General features: G+C 35.5%; 1 protein-coding gene and 1 pseudogene across 3 annotated transcripts in view; both read right to left on the reverse strand.

Annotated features, from left to right (window-relative positions):
* Nucleotides 1-24918, reverse strand: part of FGF13 (fibroblast growth factor 13) — a 472409-nt gene that overhangs the window by 22048 nt on the left and 425443 nt on the right. The window lies entirely within an intron of this gene.
* Nucleotides 17013-17131, reverse strand: LOC111730513 (annotated as a pseudogene).

The raw sequence follows: 24918 nt of genomic DNA on the forward strand, positions 1-24918 counted from the left end.
AAACAAGAGAGATAAATGTACAAGTACTGTTTGGCAAGATGAGTATGGAAGCAGGAGTAATTATAGTGCACTGTGGGGTCTCTGAGAACACAACTATCTAGTCAGGGAGGAAGCTGTTGCATGGTTAATACCATCCTAGACCTGGATTTAACAGCTATTTTATCCTGAGGGCCACTAGAGAGACTCAGTCATAATAATGGTTATTTGATAATAGAAACGGCTGACATTTATTGAACACTCGTGGTATGTCAGTAATGTACACAGGGCTTGACGTAACTTATCCTATGGAATAGGATGAAATATATGTAATTCCCATAGATATTGGTAGGGAAAATTGCATAGTTGCCTTGGGATGTTTTCTAAGAAGGCTTTCTCTAGGAGGAACAAAGAACAAGAACCATTTTGTGACATTGTCTCTTGGTTGGCCAGGAATTCAACTGTGCTTTTTGGAGGAGTAGAACATAGTACCTTGGCGGTTCTTATGACAGCCAGCCAGTGAATGACAATAGTTATTCTACATTGCCAGTTACCAGAAGCATATGAGTCTAACACTAGGAAATCTTCTGGCAGATGCTAGCAGGTCACTAGTTTAATGATGGAGGGTAAAAATGGTTTAAGAAAATGGTGGAGACAAACACAACCTCCTTTTCCTCTAGGTAAATACCACTAAAGCATCAAACAAATGACAGGCAGAGACTCCTCTGAACTTTGGAAAATAGGCATAATATCCAGGAAAACAAAGGTGGCAAGGAAATCCTAACTTGAGAGCATTGTGAAGCATCTTAGCCATGGAAATGCCATATACAGAAGGGAATAAAGTGCCAGCTACAGGCATAGTTAAGGCCTATCTTCCTCGACCTGACTGATAGTGTTGAGTGAAATAATTCCTTGTATTTAATGACCCCTTACTGAAGCCTTTAAGGAATGATGGCATTTCACAGATCACTTTGTATGTTCTGAGCTCAACTCCCAATTATCGGTAAAATGACTCCTTCATATTGTTCTCCTTGAATGAAGCCTTGTTCTCTTGGAATTATAGGAAATCAATCTTAGCAAAACTAAAGCTAATTAATTGCCATATGTTAATTGATTGCCTATGGGCAAGGCACTGTACTAGATTCTTGGAAATGAATGAAAAGATTTAGTTGAATATTTAGTTTTAATTTTGATCCCAGAGAGTCTCAATTATCATGAATAAACACAACCCATTAAAGCCACTAACTCGCAGATTAGGTGTCCATGTGACTGCATCTACTATTAAAATAACATTAATCACTCCATGTTCTTCAATGATCTTTTAAGAACCAAACACAAATATATACCCAGCAATCACTGATTTTACCCCTAAAAAGCCATTATTAGGAGCTTTTGTCTCAAGTCACATGGGTATGCATAATCTATTTGAAATATTTAAAAAATCTGACCTCATATTATACAATGAAATTGCATGCGACACTGAAACAACACTGCCTACTTTTTATCATGTCAATTTTTCATTTTATGGCTGTGGCTATATGTTTAAAGAAACCAATCTAATGATTGGGCTTTATGAAGGTTTATTCTGGTGATCCACAACAGAAATTCAGTTTATTTCCCAGTATTTTCCCTTCTTGGAAAAACAACCAACCTCCACAGTGATTACTGCACAGATGCCACAAATCACAACTTGAAATATTTGATTAATATAGGTCTTTGATGATTCTGTTTCTCTTCAATTACTATATAAGGTAGCAAGAGATTCTAATGAAGATCTTGCCTCACTGATTTTCTTCTGGGTTTAAAGTGACCATGTCCAAGTCAATAGTAAAATATTTATTATGCCTGACTGGTTGTTTTCTTTTCTTGAGGATCAGTTGTAAAAGTGGAGACTGTGAAATAAGCCCCCATTTGTAACTGCTCAAAACCTCATTGAGACGAAGCCAACTAGTGAAGTTGAACAGTTAGATCTCACCAGGACTATAATATTTATATTCAGGAGAAAGAAATGTTTTTCCTAAGAGAGAAGGAAAAATAAATTTTCTGTACTCAAGTAATTTTCCCAAGTAATTTTCAGAAGGAGCAAAAAAATGTGAGCCTGTCAAAACAGACAAGTTTCCTTTAAAGAAAGGTGTGAGCAAATAGTACCAGCAATTACTAGCAGAAATTGCCACCACTATCACAGCTATCAGCTAGGCTGCACAGCACATGCAAGAAACGAATCCTTAAAACCTCATTTCCTTTGTACAGATACTTAACTGAAACTGACCAGCTAATCCAATTATTCTAATTGTACTTTTTAAATTAATTTTTTCATTTATTTTGGCTAGGTAGATAATTCAAAAGTTACAATTATGATGAATTTGAATTCCATTTACCAGTGTAGAAGAAATATCATTATTATGAAATGTTACAGGAAAGAAATGTTCAGTTTGCCTAAAAAAATGTCTGAGCATTCAAGTGTCTGGAGTAGCTTATATAAACCCAGTTACATTCTTTTAGACCAAGGAGTTCTGGTGGGGAGGGACCTTTGACTCTTTCACCGATTTAACTAAGACCCTTTACTAAAGTCTGGCAAATGCTTTGAACCTTGGGTTTCATAATTTATATAATGGAAAGAATGATAGTGACCTTTCTCATTTATAAGTTAAAGGATGATGAAGATTATTTCTGTAAGGCTGCATAATTACAGTTTATTTTTTTCTCAAAATTGTCTTTAAAGAGGAAGTTATTTTTTAAAATGATTAAACCCTCATCTCCTGCACATTCTGATAAACATCTCAAATTCAAAGAAATCGGCTCACATCATACTTCAATGATGTAAGTCAAAAGATAGTATCTTAACTTAAGCTGATGGTGAAATACCATCTTGCTTTTTCTATCAACCTTATATAATCTTGAAAATTGGTCTTATCTCTCCAATCCTTCTGAAATGTGAAGGACATGAATGATGGTTTAAAAAAATGAATGACTGATCTTCTTTACCATCACAATAATGCCTTCTATATCAATGGACCAAAATAGTTCATAAAGTAACTTTAAAAAAATTAAGTGTAAAATGGACATTATAAACATAATCATTCTTTTTATTTTCCCAAACCTGTACTTTTACTAATTTGATGCTTAGAGTATTCATGTCCAAACAAAGATATCACATAGGTTATTAATGCAACATTGCTCAGGGGAAATAAAATTTAACTGGTTCTCCAAATTAATTTGTAAAAGAAAAACATTGTTGGAACTCACTCCCTTAAAAGTGAAATGCTACAGCCTTCCCTAAAAATCTTGTCGGTTGAAAATAAGTGATGGCAGCCTCATAATCATTTTTACACCCACCTGTATACTTTATCTAAACAATTTACACATTGTCTAGTAAGGCAAACCATGATTTGGAGTGATCTTCCTAGAATTACTTTATGGCAGGGTTCCCTAACCCCCCGGCCACAGACCAGTACCTGTCCATGGCCTGTTAGGAATCGGGCCGTACAGCAAGAGGTGAGCAGCCTCTGAGCGAAGCTTCATCTGTATTCACAGCCCCTCTGCAGTGCTAGTGTCACTGCCTCAGCTCTGCCTCAGATCATCAGGCATTAGATTCTCATAGCGGCACTGGTCGCTGGTGCCAAAAAGGTTGGGGACCACTGCTCTATGGCATACATTTAATTTGAATGTTGCTCTATCCACATATTTTTTTTCATTTTTAGAATAAAATTATTTGAAATTTATTATATTTGGGGGGAGTTACATAGGGAATACACACCCGCTTTAGTATTCACCTAAAAAAATATAAGTAGGAAGAATAATTTATGCCCCAAACACCATCTTGTACAGTCCAAAGGTCCAATAGATTTGAGGAATTCTGCTCCTTTATATAATATACAGTGTTATCGTTCCAGAAGTCTATTACCAGTACTCATTTGCTGGAGGAGTTAGGGCTAGTAAATGGATAAAAGTGACTCAAACCATGTGGTTACTTGGCTAGAATACATCCATGTCATTTTCTCTCCTTGCCCTAATCCCTATCATGGCTGTCTTACTTGGCCTTCTCATTTTGTTGCACACTGAATAAGAGCTTGAGAACATTTATTACAAGCAGTTTAACCCTCAAATCCCACCCTCTCAGATGCTTGGTGCTCCTCTACAATTGGCATTTGTGGACACAGAGTAATGGTGTACTTTGTGCTTCTGACATAAATCTGAACTGTGATTCTCTTTCTTTGTAGAGAGACCTATGACTAAGGAAGGTTCTAGTTTTCTAAGCTCTAATTCTGACTCCACTTGATGCTTTGGAGCTCAAGTGGGGATAAATGATAATATTTCACTATGAACTCTGATGATGTTACTGTTGCTGTATTACTTAAGTGTATTAGATATTTTCTATACCAAGGAGTCCAGGAGGCACCAGGATTCTGTTTGGAGGTTTTCCTTGTTTCTCACATAGTCGTCTGTTTTTGCCAATAATATTAGACAACAATTTAACTTATCTGACTTAGATTACTATAGTTAAACAAATGAGGGAAGAATTGCTAGATTAAGTGAGAAATAAAGGTATAAGAATAGTTGAAGATCAATATTTCTTTGTTCATTTTCATGAGTAGTTTGCCATTTTCATGTGTTTCACTCTATAGGAATGGTTTATTTTATTGGATTTGATAATTGGGATATAATGAGAAATAGAATCAAACTGTGAAAATGTTCATGACGAAATCTCACCCGCGAAACACTATTTGTTTAAATGTGATGCAGATTTTACCAGGTGATTCTACCTTCTTTATAACCTTAGTCTTTGGGAAAGATGAAACACAATCCTCAATAAAAATTCTAACTTGCATATTATCCAAATTTTGCTTCTTTTGGGGGGAGGCAGAATAAAAATGCAAAGAAACAAAGCTTCAACATAAGAAATGGGAGAATGTGCATTTACATAAAGCCTCATCTGTGTCTATGTGAAAAATATTTTAAAATTCCACATTAGTAAAGTTAAAATTCACGAGGTCCTAATGACATTCCCCTGAGTTCTATAGGCTTAGCATTGAATGATCCACTTCCTCAAACAGTGACAAAATCAGATCCAGTGTTCCTTTAGTTTTATTATTTTCCCTATAAAATAGTTTCCTTTTACATAAGAGTCCAATAATGAGTAATGACAAATACAATAAAAAATGTTCCCAGTTAATAGTGAATGATTAAACTGTCTCAGTAGCAGTCAATACAGTTCCATATTCTTACAGTGTGAGTTAAAAAGGTGACTTTGGAATATGCTTTAACCATCTTTTTAGTATTGTACAGCATGAGGAAATTAGCTTACTAAATAATGCTTTCTAAAAAGCATATGAAAATAGATGCAGCAATCAGCAATAAAGATACTGAATCCATGTCCAGAAAATTTCCATTTTTAGGTGGAATAGACCATGTATCCATGACAGAGAAATAAATTTTAATGTAATTCAGGTAAAATTGTACATTTGACTCTAAAATGAACATTTGATTCTGTTCAAAAGTTGCTTCTAAACACTAAGAGCAGCAAGGGGCTCTTCAGTTTTCCATTTGCTAGTTGTTTCTAATCTACTCTGCAATAAAAAAAACACGCTGTACTAATGGATAATCATTAAGAAGGAGGGAATGGCTTTCAGCTAGCTCCCACTCTTTTGAGGTCCAGAGAACACATCAGCTGTGGTTCGCAAGCTCTGATGCCCACTGAGTAGAGGCTGGGTGCTGTCACCATCCGGCTAACAGACATGATAGCTGAAATGTCCTTTTGTTTCCAAAGGCTCTCAGCTTTTACATTTCCTTTTTTATCATCTGGTCCAAAACCTTATTCAGGGTTTCTAAATTATCTGTGCTTTCTAAGGAGTTTCAGCTTGGACAAGACAAGCTCCACTCCCACTCCAAAAAGCTAGATTCTGGCCTAATGAAAGGGGACAAAAATCAGCATAAGTTATCCAAGAGAACAGATTACTTCAAATATATTTCTCTTGGAGTCCTGGGTTGTACAACATGGTATTCAGGGTAGAAGTTTATCTTCTTAATTATATTTTGCGTAAGTGAATATTAAAATGACTGTATTTTCGGAGCTCCCTTAGATAGAAAGAACTGGGAAGTGAATTAAAATTCTTTCTACATACACAAATCATAATTTTCCATGTTGTAACTGCTTCTAATCAATTCTGAGCCAAATTGTTCTACAAAATCCATAAAGTTGTTAACATTACCTTGATTATTTATTCAAAGACAGTTGAAAATTGACTAATGAGTTTTAAGGAACAAAATCTACAAAGCAACTGTGTCATTCATGAAAGAATGTACATTAAATACACACCAGAAACCAGGATAGTCATTTCTAAGCTTATGCCTTGTGTACAGACATCCATTAAAACCTCGAGAATGGCAATATTTGAGTTATAACTACATTCTGTATCTAGTCCCAAATGAATCATCCTCAACTACTCTCCCTCTCTCTCCAATCTGTAAGCATATAGTAAATGAATGGACACATGGTCATATTCATAACCTTAGCCGTAAACACTCAAATTAATAAGCACTTGTTTCATTTATTAAAAAGCAAACTAGCCAACTAACTAAAATCAGATTTAGATCAGAAATAAGACAGAGCTGGTATGTGTGTGTACGTCCACATACGGCGGGGGGTGAGAGGCACACACATTCTGGTCTACATTTTTGGTGCTTTATAACTCATTCAAAGTGTTGCAGTTGAAACTTTAGTTATTTCAGAGTCACAGTGGGGAAGCCCTACAGAAAGTCCCATAGCGTCTTCTGCTGTGATTCACCTGTCTCTTCTGTACTGTCATCTGATCATCTACTAGACTCATTTCAGTCTCTTTTAGCACACTACCAAGCTTTCACAAACAGGAAGCTGTCGCAAGAGCATCTTCTGAAATGGCTCCATAAATGAATAAGTAAAGAGTGTGGCTCTTCCAGTAGCCTATGAGGCTCAATGGCAGAAACTCCTAGCTATACCATTCCCCAGGAATTAACTAACCAGTACAAGCACAATCTGTTTGATGCAATGAAATCTGAAAATTAATATGGCACAAAGCTCCCTATCCAAGTTGGGAGGAAACTTTGGCTAACACAATCTCTTGAGGATACTTTTTTTGGGGGGGAGCAGGGTTCTCATGAAGCACAAAGTTATTCCAAATTACTAGTCAGTTCTGAAATGTTACATTTAATACCTGTTCAGACTCCAAAAAGACACATCATTTCTTTATTTCAGTGAAATCACCTCATTTAAGATTTTTAAGAGAAAATATTCAGAAAAGCAAGGAATAAAGTTCAGCTGAAAAGTTGTTATAAGAGAGATTAGTTGTTAATTAAACCTTAAACACTAGCGTGTGTGAGAGAGAACAGGAAAATAAATTAATAAAAAATTAATTAAACAAAATTTCCTCCACAGATGGCTGGTTATAGAACACTTGGCAGTTTGAAAATGCCAAGAAGGTTTCCCACACAGGGCCAAGAAAACTTATTTTACCTCTTTTTAAAAGAAGCAGTGGCAGAAGGACCAAGAAACGGAAAGAAAGAGATGAAGAAACTGAATCTCTCTCTCTACAAATATCCAACAGTGATCTGGCTCCAAGAAGTCAGGTAACATACAGTAAGGAGTTTGGCTCTGAGAAGTCCAAAGAGACAAAAGTGTAAGAAAGTAGTTCCCTTCTCATCCTTTTTTACCTTCCTCATCACTGCCAACGCCCTTATGTGCCTACATTTTCAAATTCAGCTGTCCACTGACCTCATATTCAAGGACACACTAGGTCCAAAGAGCTCCAGAAAGTGAGGGAACACAGCTTATGTCTCTGTTTGTATGACAAGGATTCTCAGTGCCTTGGAGTTTGCTCCTTTAGTCCAATCATAGTCTTCTAGCTCTGGAGCATATTCTGTAGCTCAGAGTTTATAGAGATCATCCAAGATCCAGACCTTATTGAAGCCTAAAATTCCTTCATTCATAACAAATCTGAAGGGACAAAGCTAGGCTGTGTCTCTTGTGGTCCTGTGAGACGTAGGAACCTGTTTCAATTTTCCTTCAAATATCATGCTGATTTTGGGTTTGCTTCAAGCCAAGGTTCTAATGGTTTCAAGTTATTCTTGATTCTGATTATGTACTGATGATAGTTTCATCTCTGTGCACTAACAGCAATTATACTTATTGCTATTTTTCCTGCTTGGCTTGAGGGGATAGTGGGTGAGCCAATACCTGTGACTTTTAGGAGGACACAGGGAAAATAATTTGGGAATATTTCATAAACCCTTGAAATCCGTGTTATTCACAATGTGCCCTTCTGGCTGGGCCTTTGGAAATGTTATCTTAAGCACTTAGCATCCTGCAGTTTACGCTCAAACATTAACTCTGAGCAAAGGGGTACTATTGAAAGCGTTTCACTCCTGTTTATGAAGAACATGCCGATCATTTTGTGGTAGATCGTTTCAGTATTCTGTAAATGCTCATTAAATGCAGGCAGTTTAGCTGAGATGTAATGGCATTTAAATCTTGAAAGAAAAGCAAAATCTTTACCTTCACATAAAACAGGTTGGAAAAGTGTGCGCCTGATCACTTTTTAAATAGACACCAGGATAAAACAGCTTCAAAAGGTGCTATTTTAAAATAATAATTAAAAAAACACAGCAATCTGCTGTGAAGAAAATATAAAAAATCTAGGAGCAATAATGCCATTAACTAAATTAAGGCTGATACAGGACTGGGAGGTACATGGTCATCAGCACATTTATCAGGGACCCCATTCAGGGTATAGGCACATTTAGACTCTTTCTCTGTCTCTCTAGATCCTTCTCTCTTTCTCTCTCTCCCCCTCCCTCACTCCTTCTCACATATATACATACATGCATACACACACAAACACACTTCTCAGTCCTGTTCCACTATAGCCTGGGTGTCTAACTGAAAAGACTAGATGACACACAATAAATTAAAAGCTGGCTTTGGGTTCACTATTCTCATGGCACTCTTTTGCCAGTTTCTTTATTTTAACATGTATTCTATTTTGATAAGGATTTTTTTTTTGGTCCTATGGTTTAATTCCCTGGCATTTACACTAAATTTCTTAACCAGGCTATCCATGTTTTGAAATCAAAATGTTCAATCTGTGAATGACTGCAGTCCAACCTCCCTACAGTGTTAGAGAAAAAGAATGGATTATCCTCTTTCTGAGAAAAACCTGAATGGCTATGTAAGGTACTGCATAAACATCATCAATAAGGATCCAACATCTAAAAATTTTTTCCGGGTATAACACAAAGTATATTTGCATTTCAGAAAGGAAAAATGTGATGTGTTTTTATTGTTAGAATCTAGCTATTTTCGGTTTTCTGCTAATGAGGAAATAGGCAAGCAAATTAAATTCTCCTAAGTTATGACTAAAAAATGTGTAAGAAGAGAATATTCGAGTAAAAAATGTTAGTAAAAAGCACTTAAATAAAGTGCAGAGGTTGGGATACGGCAAAATGTACTGAAAAGAAAATTGGTTTGGAATGAGGAGACGAGTTCAAATTCTAATTCTGCCACTGATTTATTAACTGTGTGTCCTTCATCTTTGAACATCAGTTTCCTCATCTATGAAGACATGATAACCCTGCCCTATCTCACAAAGTGGTTGCAAGGATCAAAGAAGGAATGAATGTGAAAAACACTATATATTTTAAAATGTTAGACATATCAACTACTATTATATATGAGCAGGATACAGAATAATACATAATTTGTAAGTAAAAGGTCATTATTAACTATTCTGTTTCCTAACACGTTTTGAAGGATTCATATGCCTTGACCTAGACAGGGAGGTTGCGCACATTTAGGTGTGAACAATTTCCTGTTCACAAAAACGAAACCAAAGAAATAGAAAACAATGTAGATTATTATTATTCAGACATTCAAATGATGATATGAAAGAATGTTTTACTATATGTGATTTCAAACATGGTATGTATGGAGTGATTCTATGAGAGAGAGAGAGAGAGAGAACAGCCAGTTTAAGAAATGTTAACAGAATGTTAACATTGGTTGTCTCTCATTAGAGGAAATTTTTATGTACAGTTTTTTTTAATATTTTCTAACTTTTTAAATAAAAAAACATACATTACATTCATAAACAGAAAATAAACATGCACAAAATCAGTATTCCTTTAAAGACAGGAGGAAGAGAGAAAGAGAAGCTAAATTAGAAAGTTAAAATTCTTGTTCAACCTAAGACTATAAGACTGTTACAATGGATTGATGTTACCTCGATTAAAAAAAAGTAGCTACTGAAGAGACTTAAAAGAATTGAACTTCTTATGAGCAGACCAGCAGAATTTTCATGAAGCGCTGGACTGGCGAGGTAGATTCCAGGTGAAATGGCTTTGAAATGGAGTTCCGATCAACTTTTGCCATGCGGTGGTAGCCTGTGCCCTCTGTATGGGAAACCCTGCCCTGCACTCCCTTTAGTCAGCATACAGATAGAGTGCAGACCAGGGTCTCCCAACAGCAGCTGATCCAACATTCCACTTCAGATTTCCTCTCTTCAGCTGTGATGTTATGTGGGTAATAGATGGCTTGTTGAGTTACCTTTTCCTTTTGAATTATCCCGCTGCAGTGATTAGTACTGTGGCTTTGTGGATCAGTTTGTTCCCTGTGATTAACTACTTTTGGACTTTAAATTTTATTAATTCAATCTTAGAAAAAAATGGCAAAATATGACAATATTATGTATGATAAGATCCTCACAGTCTTCCAAGAATAATAGGCTGCCACATATTGGCCTGAAGTCAGCATGTCATTATATGGACTGTAACAGCAACTAATAAGACCAAATGTTATTATTAACTCTCTGTGTTTAACTCTCTAAAATGCTCTGCATGTGTCATATTCTTTAATCCTCTTAAGGAGATCTATGCTATGATTACCCCCATTTGATAGGTGGAAAAACTAAACAACAGAAGAATTAACTCGTTTACTCCCAAATCACAAGCCATATAAGCAACTGATCTGGGTTTCAAATCTATTTAGTCTGGCAGAGACCTCCCTCTTAACCATCTTGAAGGCAAATATTAAATATCATTCATTAATGATGCTGGAGCCTGCTTAAACCTAGGACATCAAAAGGCTGTTACCACAGGGTGAGAAGTAGACTATCTTGTTCTATTTTTGATATAAGCATACTGTTGGCTATCTTGAGTTTGAAGAGCTATCAAGTGATAGATAAATGGAGATGTGGGGTAGCCAGTTGTATATACAGGTCTGGTTCTCAAGATGGAAGTTGTTTGCATATGGATGGTACCTGAAGCCATGAAAATACATTTAATCATTTAGAGAATACATGCAGAATAGAAGATAGTCACTGAGGCTGGAACCTGAGGGTAGGGAAGACGTAAACATTTTAAAAGAAAAATAGTGGTATGGAACAGAGCGAAACAGTGTTCTGAAAGCCAAAGGGAAGAGTTAGTTTCAATAAAGAGGTGACCAACATAGTTCAATGCTGCAGAGAGGAGAAATAAGGTAAAGACTGAAGAGAAGGATAGATTTTATTTGGTGGTCACTAGTGACCTTTGCAACAGGAGTTTAAGGATGATCATGAGGGAAGAAGATAGAATGAAAAGGGTTGACAATTTAAGAAGTAGATGAGAAAATAAGGAAAGCAGATGGATTAATTTGGCTTTTGACCATCAAGGAAAATAGACAAGTAAACAGCTTGAAGGGGAAACAGAGTTCCAGGAGAGGCTTTTTAGGATGAGTAGTCCTGAAATGATCCGTATGCCAATGGGAAAAATCCAGTAGTCAAGGAGATAGTGAAAGTACGGGGAAAAGGATAATTGATGGATCTAGGTTCACACGTCTTTGGGAAAGGATACAATCAAGGGAAAGCTAAGAGGGCTTAGCCCTAAAAAGGAAGAGGAGGACTTCTTTTATATGACCTGTAAAGCCCTTCACGATATTAATATTATCTGAAAAAGGATAAATGACCTTATAGCAGTTGTAGTGAGATTTAAATAATTTGGAAAGAAATGTACTCCTGTGTACTTAGGCTGGCTCTATATGGCACAGAACAAGGTAACGTTACAAGGATACAGACAACTACTTGATGTTAAACCTAGACTTTTTTTTTTTTTTTAACAAAAGCTGTCTCTTTTTTTTTCTCTTATCTGGTTTATTCTAAAAGCCGAGAATGGAATGTGATACCATTGCATGAAAGTGACATGCAATCTACATATAAGATCGCAAGAATATACTGGAAATATGTCACTTTAATAAGGTGGATTGGGGCTCACTCTGGTCCCCATGTTGTTCTTACTATCTCTAGATTTCCCCTCCTGCTTCTCCCTAAAATACCTTTATGATTTCTCATGTGTGCATAACAAATAACAGCATGATGTACATTTCAGCACTTCTTCAAAGAGGTTTCCAGGTGCTAGATATAAGCCGTAGAAGAACTTGTGTTTTTTTCCTTTAGATCTAAATAATCTGAATCTCAGACTATTGCTCATGGGAACTGTTTCAAAGCTGAAGTGTCAAAATCAGAAAGGAAAGAAATATGTGGGTGGAAAGTTGCTACATGCAAACCTGTCATATTCTTCTTTCATTTTCAGACCTGAATATGCATGGGTGCAGAAATTATAGCTTATTGCAAAGACTTTATTGTCAGCATCAAATACAACAAAAAATGTCAAGAAGATAAGACTGGTATATTTTAAGTGAAAATATTCAACATATTTGATCTTTAACTCAAATAGCTCTATGTGTTAAAAAGCCTTTTCATTCCCTTTGAATAGACTTTAAAGGGTTCTGGGGCAAAGTACACAGTAAAATCTCATTTATTCAAATTTCATTACTTTGAAACTTATCAATAATTTAAAAACAGAATAGGGGAGAAACTTATATTGTTTAGCAAACCCATTTATACACAGAATACAAAATAATGACATTGAAGAAGAAACTTTAAAAATACTTGCAAATTAAATGAAAAAATGCATGCATAAGGACGTTCATCACAGCATCGTTTTATAACAACAATCAAAAAGGAAACAATCTAAACATTCATCAACAGAAGATTGGCTAAACAAATTATAGGACAAATATAGAATATTATTCACCTTTTAAAAATGATGTGGGTGTACAATGATTGACATTAAAATATGTGCACGAGATATAACTGAAAAAAGTGAGTTACAGAACAGCATGTGTTGATTTATCACATTTATGTACAATCAAGTACATATATGTATATATATACAAAGAAAGGCACATGAGTGACAGACACCAAAATCTCTGGGTGGTGAGTCTGGGGTGATGTTTAAAAGTCTTTTCACTTTCATATAAAATAAAAACTAGAAGTAAAAAAGTACTCATGAATAAACTTTTGTGGAGTCCTCAAATAACTTAAATTCACATTAAACAGCTGAGGTATTAATTATACATCATTTTTCCATTAAATCAGGTCATCTCGAATCTTTACTGAAAAAGGAATTAGCAATAGTTTCAGTTAATCTAGGGAATATGTATAATTGCATCTCTTTAAAAAATACTTTATAAGACTGACCCACTTTGTGATTCTTTTTTACTAGTGAGTGGGTTGTGTGTATGTGTGTGTGTGAATTGAACAAAAAGTCTCAAAGCTGTTCTTTAGCTGTGGTACACACACATCACCACCACTACCATCACCACCATCATCGTCATCTCCATTATTAATCTACATCATCATAATGGATATTAAAATATACTGAAGCTGATTACATAACTCTTAGGGGGGAAAATGTATAATTAAAATACTCATAGTGTTTCCTAGCAACAAATCTGAACAACAGAGAAAGGAGTCAATGTTTGGACTATAGGAGTTCAATATAAATTAGGCTGAATGCCATCTGTGTTTCATGCAAGAAAAACCTCTGTTTTTCATATTTATATTTACCAGTTTTTTAAATAAATCAGCATTTCCACATCAAGAAGTAGGATAAAATTATAAATCTTAAAAACACAGTCAATGTTTTTCAATACGTTTTCCTCATCTAGCACTTGGATATTTATCCATCACATTGATTTGAATTTGAGCATTACTCCTGGAAGACGTTTCAAACATAAACTAATTAATCAATTAATTAAATATTTCGATATATATTTATTGCACACCCACCACGTGCTAGGCACTGTTCCACGTCCTGGGGATAGATCATTGAACAATATAAAGAACCTGCCCTCAAGGAGCTGACATTCTAGTAGAGGGGGACAATAAATAAACATGTACATATTCATTCATTGAACAGAAAGTGAACAAAATTCTTGCCTCTAAGTAATTTATATTCTAGTATGTAGATATGAACAATATACAAATAAACACCTTATTCAAAAAATATACATTCAACATATTTATCATGACTTCACTATTTATATATCTATATAAATGCTATATAAATAATGGATAAGGGGAGATAGAGAATGAGGAAGGGGAGGTGCTATTTCAAATTAAATTAGTCAAAGTAAATAAATAAATAAGGGAAGCCTCTTTGATAAGGTAATATTTGAACAAAGACCTGAAGGTAGTGAGAGCGAGCAATAAGGATATGTGAGGAAGAGGAGTCCAGGCAGAAGGAACAGCCAGTGCAAAGGCCCTAAAGCAGGGAAAGTCTTGTCATGATGTGATGAAGGAAGAGCATGAAAGCTAAAGTGACTTGAACATAGTGAGTGGTGAGAGAGAAGCTAGTGAGTGTTAGGAGGGTGCAGTCAGACACATAGCTGGGGGACCATGTCACAGAACGTCTTATAGTCCATACTAAGGATTGTGGAATTTACTCTGAGGAAGCCAGCCATTGGAGGAATCTGAACAGAGGAGTTATTACATTTGAAAAGGATAACTATGTGGAGACTAGAGTGGAGGGAGGGGCATAGGATGAAAGGAGGAAGACTAATTAGGAGGCTGTTACCATAATCCAGGTATGACAGGATGGACCTAAGAGGTATAAATGAAGGGGATGAGAACTGGTTTGGTTCTCAAGTGCATATATTTTAAAGTCAAGATTTGCTGATGCATTGGATGTGTAATATTAGATAAAGAAAAGAGGCAAGGCAACTCCAAAGACGTTGACCTAAGCAACTGGAAGGATGGAGTTGCCATTTCTTGAGATGGAGAAGACTGTGGGGAGAGCAAATTTAGGGAAGGCATAGGAAGATTTCTATTTGGACGACTTAACTGAAAGATGGACAAGCTAACTCCATCAGGCTTCCAAATGGAGATGTCAAGAAAGCAATTAGAAATATGATTCTGGATTTTAGGTAAGAGGTCCAGGCTGGAGATTTTGAGGGGACACACACACACACACACACACACACACACACACACACAGAGTATTTTAAGTCATGAGAGTGGTACATCAAGAAAGAATGAATTTAGAGAAAAGAACAGGTCCAAGAACTGAGCCCTGAGATCCACCAAAATCTAAAGGTGATGAAAATAAGAAAGAACCAGCAAAGGAGACTTAGAGGGACTGGCCAATGAGGGAGAAGGAAAATCAAGAGAGTGTGGTATCCTGGAAGCCAAGTAAAGAAACTGTTTTCAGGGGAAGGAGTGGTGAACTGCATCAACCACCACCATATGGTCAAATAAGAGGAAGACTGAAGGCTGAACACTAAAATTTGAAAATATGGAGGTAATCAATGACTTTGAGAAGAGGAGCTGGGTGGAATAATTCGGGGGAAGGGGGAGTGTAAAAGCCTGACTAAGATAGATTTAAGAGAGCATGGGAGGAGATGAGGTGAGGATGAGTATACATTTCTTTAAAGAGAACTAATAAATAAATGGATTGGTAGCTGGTGAAGGATGTATAATAAAGGGAGATTTTTCTTATTTAAGTGGGAAAAATAAGAACATGTTTGTATGCTGATGGGGATTACATGTTAGTGGGAATTTGATGACACTGGAGAGAGGGGAACAATTTCTAGAGTGATAATCTTGAGTAAGAAGAGTATGGCACTGAATCTAGCACAAATTTGTAAGGGCTGGCTTTATATAGGAGCACGGAAAAGTGATCTATAGTAACAGTAAAAAAGGCAGAGTATGTGGGCACAGATCTATTCTCTCTGTGAAACAAGAATCTCAGCCTGAGGAGGTGCAGGAGATATACAGAATTTCAGAAGAAGGTATAAAACCATCAACTAGGCTGGTATAAAATTAATTCGACTAAGGAAGTTCTAATAATACTAACACTAATAAGGAGAAGGAAGTGGAGAAAGAGTCAGGGTAGGGGAAGAGGAGGAGAAATTAAGCACTTACCATGTATCAGGCACTGTTTTGTGGGCTTTATATATGCCAACATATTTAAATTTCTCAACTGTATGACATATTTTCTTGTTATTATCCCCATACTGTAGGTGAGATAACAAGGTAAAGCCAGTGACTCCTCTGTGCAGTAGACTTACTGGGCAGCACTGATGGTCCACCAGTGGTCATTCATTTAAAGTGAAACAAGTCAGTAGTATTGCATTTTCATCCAGCAGCAGCAGTACACATGGTAGTACAATTGGCAAAGATGTGAATTTAACTAGGGTTGGGGTATTGCCAGTCAATGAAAATGGGAGAGAGAAAGAAAACTGAATTAAATCTACGGTGTATGAAAGAGTGATTATCATGATGGATTGTGTCACCTAAGCTGGGGAAGGAGGTAAGTGAGGAAATAGAAGGGAAAGGGATGAGTACTTCCAGTGGAATCAAGAAATTGTTAGAAGTTAGAGACTACAAGGAATAAACTGTAAAGGAAGATGGTTAAAAAGTAGGATGCTTGAAATTGAGATGGGGGTGGGGGCAAGGTTACTTTTAATGGCAGTCTAAAGTTTTCCATAAGAGTGAATGGCTGAGATCGGTTAGACAAGATCCTTGAAGAAAAGTTCAAGAAACTGAAAGATCAGAGCACTTGAGAATCATCTACATGGATAATGAAATCATCAAGATTGTTTTTTTTTTTTTTAGGCGAGGCAACCCTTGGTTGACCTCACAGATTGCAAGGACCTTGTCAGCTTACAATCCCTTATTTATTTATTTTTTTTATGCCTACAGCACCTGGTCTTCCTAGGTGGTCTCTCATCCAAGTACTAACCAGGCCCAACCCTGCTTAGCTTCCAACATCAGATGGGATCGGGCTTGTTCAGGGTGGCACGGTCATAGACGAAATCAAGATTTATAGCAAGAGTAATGCTGGAAGCTGGGACAATGTACTAGAAGATGAAATTGTCAAGGGGTAATGGATATTGGTGCTGAAGAGAATAATAATCATACACAAGAAAGGCTGCCAAAGGATTTAATGTCACCTTCACAGGAAGTGTAATCAAGGAAGAACTAAATAGTGGTGTATAATATGAGGTAAACTAATAGTGAATGACAAACATGTGGGATTTCTCATGGTTATGGTTCTGAAGAGCATCCCTAATTCTTGCCACTTTCCCAAGTAATCGGTTCACTATACAAATCAACACACAAAAGAGAGTGGAAGACTGAGGTAAGCTCAACACTGTCTAAAGAGTCCATTGTCTGTCTTGCTTTTATATCATTTATAAAGGTAATGCAATCAATTTAATTTTAGAAACTTCGATAAAGACATAAAAATAAAAAATCACATATGAATCTACCATGTGGTAATAACCATTTTGAATATTTTGGAGTATGTATCTCTTTTATAGGGAATGAGAGCCAAGAGTGGGGCCTGAGTCCTCCAACAGGTTTTGTTGTTGTACCCTCTCAGTCTCTGCAGTTTGTAGTAATGCAGGTTCCTGTTAAATCATGGAGAAAATCCATGCTAATTGCTAAGGCATTATTATTATTAATTAAGGGTTCTTCTTTGGAGGACAAATATTTGTTTTGAATGCAGAGAAATATCTTCAATTTGTAGTAGAACAGCTTAGTAGGTCTTTAGTACCAAAGATTTGACACAGCAGAAAAAGATAAAGAAAAAGCTGAAAAAACTCATACTTCAGTGAACCTGAAGTTGGTCCCTACAAGGTCTGTTAGCCTGGCAGCCTAAGACAACAGGGTGAGCTGTAACTAGGCATAGACTAGTTTACAGGGTCATTCTGGGTTTAAAGGCATGTTAAAACATGGATGGGATTAATGCACTTGGAAAACACAGTTAAATGTTTACTAATGATTTGTTTCCATGAATATATATTTTCTTCACCATATGTCTCACTGAATTCAGAAAGCCTTGTTTAGGCTTTAGTCTCCCAATCTATAAAAAAGTTAGACCATAATGGGAAAAGGGTACATTACCTGAATGCTAGTAGGTCATCTTGGTGGAAAGTGTTAAGATTTCCTTATAAGGAATTTCCAAAGTTATAAACTCTTTCCCATCAATCGGCCAATCGGAAAATTAAATGTTTTGGAATATGATTAATATTTAAAACTAGCTCATCTTTCAAATTTAGTTGACCCTTTCCCAGAGAGCTTTTCACATCTCACTGTGTGATATACTGCCTGTTACAGCCACACACTGATAGAACATCTCTGCAAAACAGAATAGCAGAGATGATGATGAACTCTGGGATGATAGCTTAGGAAATAAAGCAGCCTTCCAAATAAATTGTTCCTAAGCCGTTAGATTCAGTCATGTCAATTTTTCTTTTAGTAGGTTTCATGTTCTCTTTGCTCCTTTCTAATATATGGCATGTACCATTCACATCTATCTCTGGTCCACAACAAAGCTAGAAAGAAGCTATGACTGTGAGACTCTCGTGATGCCCAAATTGTGCACACTTATGACTGGACCATATGTTTTTAATGCAAAATAGGTGAGCCATGGAAAGTCTTAGCTCTGAAAAGATGTTAGACTTATATAATATGAATTTGCATGAGTGTAGTGTTTTCTTGTTTTTTTTCCCCACTAATATTCCTTGGTTCATTTAACTTAGAAGAGCTTTCTGCTTATAATGTACAAAGAAGTATACTCAACCAAGTAAAATAGAATAACAAAGCACCCACAAGAGATGTTTTTATCAAAATGTTTCATAAAAAACTCTTAAAAACTGACTGCTTTTCCATAAACCACACTTGCAAGCTAAAATTAAATTTTAGACTCTACAATTGCATGAGCTTCAAGAAATATTTCCAAAATTTTCGTTACGTAGAAGGCTGCCTTAGTCCAATGTTCATTCAACCACAGTGATAGGGGTGCAAATATTTATTGAGCACCTATATGTATCAGATAATTCACATATATAATCTTATCAAACCCCAGGAATATATAATACCCCAGAAATAAAAATGTCCCCATATTTTACATGAGGAATCTGAAGGTCAGAAATGTAAGATAACTTGTCCAAGACCACACAGCAGAGGATGTACATGCTTATGATGCCTGTACAGATGTCTCAGAGGTGAGTTCCCCTATTTTCTTATATTCTATGATTCTATGAAAATGGGAAATAAAGCTGTTTGTGGCTACCACTGTAATTCCTTCCCTTACATTTCTATAAAAACATTATGAGATAGAAAATTTCATGCATTGTAATGCCTTAGGAATATTTAAAATGCTCCCAAAGGTCTTACCACTGAGATGGACTGTTTCCCTAACATGGAAAAAAAATGTCAACAGTAGAAGGCTATACCATAAACTCTTTAGCATTGTCCTACAAGTTAAAGGTACTCACAATCCTCATAGTTCTTAACAGAATTATGCACATCTTTATCTTCAAATATATTTTCAAAGGAGGAATCTGGGAACATTGATCTGTATTTCTCTAAAATGAAATAATTTGTGCATAACTAGGAATTTTATGACAGATTCTATGTCCTTTAAAGTTATCTTTAATTTCACTATCATTTAGAGATTGATGAAAGACTATAAACCATGAAACAGCTTTTCTTGGCTCATTCATGAGGAAACAGGACGGAACTCTTTGAATTTCATTTACAGAAATCCCAAATGCCAGCATTTTTGATTTTCAATGAAATTAAATATAAAGAAATAAGAAAAACTAAGTCGAACTTGCTACATTTGCCCTTCTTCTCCCTTCAGGCCACCAAGGTTTGGATGCTTTACCTGCTAACAATTCCTTCAAAGAAATCTCAAGCATGTCTTCCTGCCAGCAAAAGTAATGTAAATTCTAGGGAATCATGACTTGATAAATTCATAGAAGAGAGAAAATTCTCATGAATAATATCAGAAGCTTGCTGCTATTTTGTAGTAACGCTAATAAATCCTGTTAACGTAGTACATAACTAGGGTAACTCTGGAGGTAAATTTGTTTTAATTAGACCTATGATTATATATTTGTTAAATCTTGCATATTCAGCTGCCCAGAGATCCCTTCTGATAAGTATCAACTTTTCTAATACTGTTTTACTGGGTTTGGAATGAAACTATAGAATGGATAATTACCATCTGAGAAAGTAAAGCCTCTAACTATCACAATTATCCACATTAATTCAAATTGCATGAAAAGAGAAATAACAAATGTTTGGAAGTCTGTACCATGGAGGAAACTAAACAAATTGCACCAAAAAATCCTGATATTAACAGAGGAAGGAAATCATGTATTTTCTCCTGTTGTATGGGATAATAAGATTTGAGCTTTAAGTCCACTTGATTTGTTTCCTGGGTCATTACAAGTGGAGCAAGAAAACAGAGCAAGCGAGTGAGCTCTTCCTTAGATGATGTAATAACTAAGTGCACCATAAAAGCATGTTTCTGAGCCCAAATGACAATTCTTTCCATTTAGACATATCTAAGTATATACCTTAGCATCTTCGAATAGTGTCTCCCGCCCTTTACGTACAGCAAATTGCCATATTTTGACACTGTTCACACATTCCTTTATTATTTAAGACACAGACCATGGAAATGTGGCATTTTCTATAACTCAGCGGGATGAAGAGCAAGACCATTAAGTGGAAGCAATTAGAAGACACAGTCATCCTTTATTGGTCAAGCCCAATTATGTCCCCAGTGAAATCCTAATGTTATTTTTAGATAAATAAACCAGATAATCAAGGGAAGAGAAATATAAAATGTTTTCATGAAAGATTCAAGATCAATCCATGTCCACTGTTTTGATCATGAGTATAAAATAATTGTTCTTTTCCTCAGGTATATAACCCATCTATTTCAAAGATGATCCCTTGGTCAATGAGTACTAAGGAGCACTCACTCAGTCTGCATGCTACTCAACTCAGTTGCTGTGGATTTTATTAAAAATTTAATGATGGATGCAAGGTTGAGGTATTTATATGTTGCAAAATAGATTCTAGGGGCCGTAAGAATCAGATTTAACATTCTCACTTAATATTTGAAGTAACTGAAATCCTAACAAATGAAGGGAGCTGCCCGAGTTCATAATTCATTTGAACAGGGCTTAGAAGCTACATTCCTTGAGTTCTAGGTTAATGTGCCCACCGGTGCAATTGTGACACTGCAACTTGTTCAATCGATGTTCCTCGTGTATTAAAAAAGACATAATTAATCAAATAGCACTTTATTCACCACTATTTTGGAATGGTGACGAAGACTTGGTATACACATTAACTTCCATGATGAAGAGGGAGAGACATATGTACATGCACACACATGGAAACACACACGTAATTTGGATTGCTAAATGGTTCCATACTAAATTGCATTGGTTTTGATTCACTCATCTCTTATTATATAAAAGAAAGAAACCTTTTATTTTCTCTCAATCTTTGGCATGTTACATAGTAAAATTTTCTTCTATCACTTATTTACTAAATATTAGTAGAGTATCTACTGGATATTTAGTATTGAATTTGGTATGGTGGAAAATATAAAAGGAAAGGACACCATTTTTATCCACCTATAGCTTAAAATACAGTTTTGGGTATCAGATGTATACACAAGAAACATGTGGGGAATAAAAGAGGTACCTAAAAATAGTACACACACATTGTGCCCTGAGAACACAAAGTGAGGCAGCACTGTTGATGCTTACACTGACTTTCATAAGGTCATAACATTATAAGAAAATAAGTCTGATATTATAAGATACTTCTTTAATCTCTGTATTTATAACGGACTTAGTGGAAGCCAAACAGAGTATAGCTGTCAGGATGTGTAATCCAGCTTCTATCAAGGGACCTTCGCTAAATAACAATGTGAAGGCAGTGCGTCCTTCCATGAAAAATTCAGGAGAGAAGGGAATTATTGTAGACAAAACAAACAAAGCAAAAACAAACAAGGACTCCTACCTCGTTTGAATTCAAATGTCACACCTAAAGGGAAAACAAACAACTAGGTAGTCTTATAAAACAAAATTTCAATTAAAAGCAAGAATTAAAATTGAGTTGGTAAGGAAGCTTCTTTAGCAACCACAAGGAGATACAATAAAACTATCTAGAAGAACAATTTTCCCTTGAATTAAGTGGGATTACAACTGAAGGTACATAATTGCGGACTACTGTTGATATCATAGCAGTAAGAAAAACTTTCTAAGACCATTGGAAACTATGTGAATCTGCCACAAGATCATATCAGAGGTACTGAGTCTAGAATTCTGTAAAAGACTCAGACTTATGAAACAACTAAAAGTTAAGTTCACATACCTTGCGAACATATAAAGATTATATACATACCTACAATTTCTAGAATGATAAAGAACTCCTTCAGTGTGACTCAAGGACAGAATAAAAAAAATTAAATGAAAAAAAAATGATGAATTCCAAGCTATTATTTTTGTTTGTTGTTACAGGATACACCTATTTTGACTTTGCATTTAATTCAGCAGAACAAAATAATAATCCAAATATAGTAGTTTTTCTTGACCATTTGTCAAGTACACATACTGTGATGTAAGGTGATTTGGCAATAGGGCTATGAAAGAATAAATCACCATAGATAATAGTATGCATTTTGATATTTTTATTACACTAGGCTACCTCTATAGTTCTACCCTTATTGTACTAGAGACAAGACAAACTGAGAATGGAACTCTTTTTATAGCAGATTCTTTGGCATGACACAAACTAAACTCTCTCAAATGAGATCGTCCTATATAAAGAAAATACATTTACTTCAAGGGTATCTCATGAGCTTTTGACCCATCATGGATTCTGGTATAGCAGCTCTGCATGTGGCTTCTTGAAAGATTAACTTCCTCAATATATTAAATGAAACACTGGTTCATGAAGAAATAGTAATAGGTTGGGTAGCAACAAAAACAGCAAACAAAGGTTTAATAAAATCTCATAAAAAAAGACAAATTTTCTCTATTACTGCTGTACTTAGATAAACTCCCTATGAAAAATATTGTTTTTTAAAATGTCTTGCTGCTAACTTTTAAGAACAAAGTTTAATCTTAAATTCTAAGAGAAAATACATTATTTATGAAAAAAGGATACTAGCCAGCTTCAATTTTTTCCCTAACGCTCCACCAAATCTTTGATAATTCAGTGTAGCCACTCAGCTGGGTGACCCTTATGCTAATTTATAACCTATGAACTTCATTGATTCATTAAGAAATTAAATGTTGGTAACATTAAGAAAAAGAAAGTGCTATTGTGCTTATAAAAGTGAAATGGGAACATGGTGAACAATTTGTGAAGTAATTAACTAATGTGCCAGAAATGAGCAACATGCTGATGATACTTTCCAAGTTTTTTTCACAGTGGGCCATATTTTCATTTCCCCTGACTTAAAGACACTATATGAAGTTTGAGATCCCTGAGGTTGAGGAATGCTAAGCCATTAAAAAAAAAGTGGGATTTAACTACTAATAGATGCTATTTATTCAGTAAATCAGTGGGTTGATATCTCATACTCGCATAATACAGTTCATATAGAGAGATCTGAACAGGCTTTCACCTCTACATATGTTGGTAGAATTTCTTGGATTGCTGAATTTTGGATTTGATGAAATCTATATAATATCAGGTAAGAAAATTATATTATATTAAAGGAATGACTCAAATTGTGCAAATGACACCTATATTGAGGATTAGTTAGTTATATATAGTAAATGGCTAGAATGTCATTCAATGATGAGTAACAATATTTCGGGAAATAAAAATAATAAAAAACACTGAATTAAACATGGGTAGTTAAAACAAAGTAAAAATTCAAATCAACTAATTATCAATCTTCTTTCAGCATGCTTTTTTATATCAGCATTTAGCCAGTACAATAACCCGCCACAGGACCAATTAAATCTCATTATGGTTCCAATTTTAAACTAAGGCAGTTCACAATTATTCTGACAAAAAAAAAAAAGGCAAGTACTTCCTCCTCCTCCTCACAAAAGGAAAATTGATCATATAAAAAGACCATTACACAAATGCTTCTATATTTATCATAAAAAAATGTCAAATATTCTGACAGAAAAATGCAAAATAAAATATGAAAACCTGACCATTTAGGTATGTAAGCAAACCATTTAAAATCTGTTTACATAGCTACTTATATGAATAGGCACAAATGCAGGGGGTCGGGGGACAATGATGGTAAATTTATTTGAAAGTACTTGCATCATATAATTTCCTCTACTGACTCATTGAATTTATAGCATATGTTTACTACAAAGGTAGGAATAGGGAATATAAGGTGCCTGGGCCAGGTGCTCCCACACTGTTGTACCCTGAGGGTAGACCTTAGCACTTAGAGGCTAGTCAGAATTTCAGAGTATAACAACCTTGTGGAAGAAAATGCACTTTATTTTCATTTTGGCTCCCTGAAACTGCTCCGAGGTGCCCTGACTGTCAAAAAGAAAGAGGTGAAGGGTTAAAGGAGTACAAATTAGTAGTTGATAGATGGTCGCAGGGATGAGGAGCACGACAGAGGGAATGCAGACAGCAGTAATAAAATGGCTAGGTGGAGAGCCAGAGGAGAGAAAGAGCAATCAGGGGCATCATTGTATAAACTAGATAAATGTCTAACCAATGTACTGCATACTTGAAACTAATTAAAATAAAATAAAATAAAATAAAATAAAATAGAAATATAAAAGAAAAGAAAAGA

The sequence above is a fragment of the Pteropus vampyrus genome, unplaced genomic scaffold (genome assembly GCF_000151845.1).
Source record: "Pteropus vampyrus isolate Shadow unplaced genomic scaffold, Pvam_2.0 Scaffold318, whole genome shotgun sequence".
NCBI classification, from domain to species: Eukaryota; Metazoa; Chordata; class Mammalia; order Chiroptera; family Pteropodidae; genus Pteropus; species Pteropus vampyrus.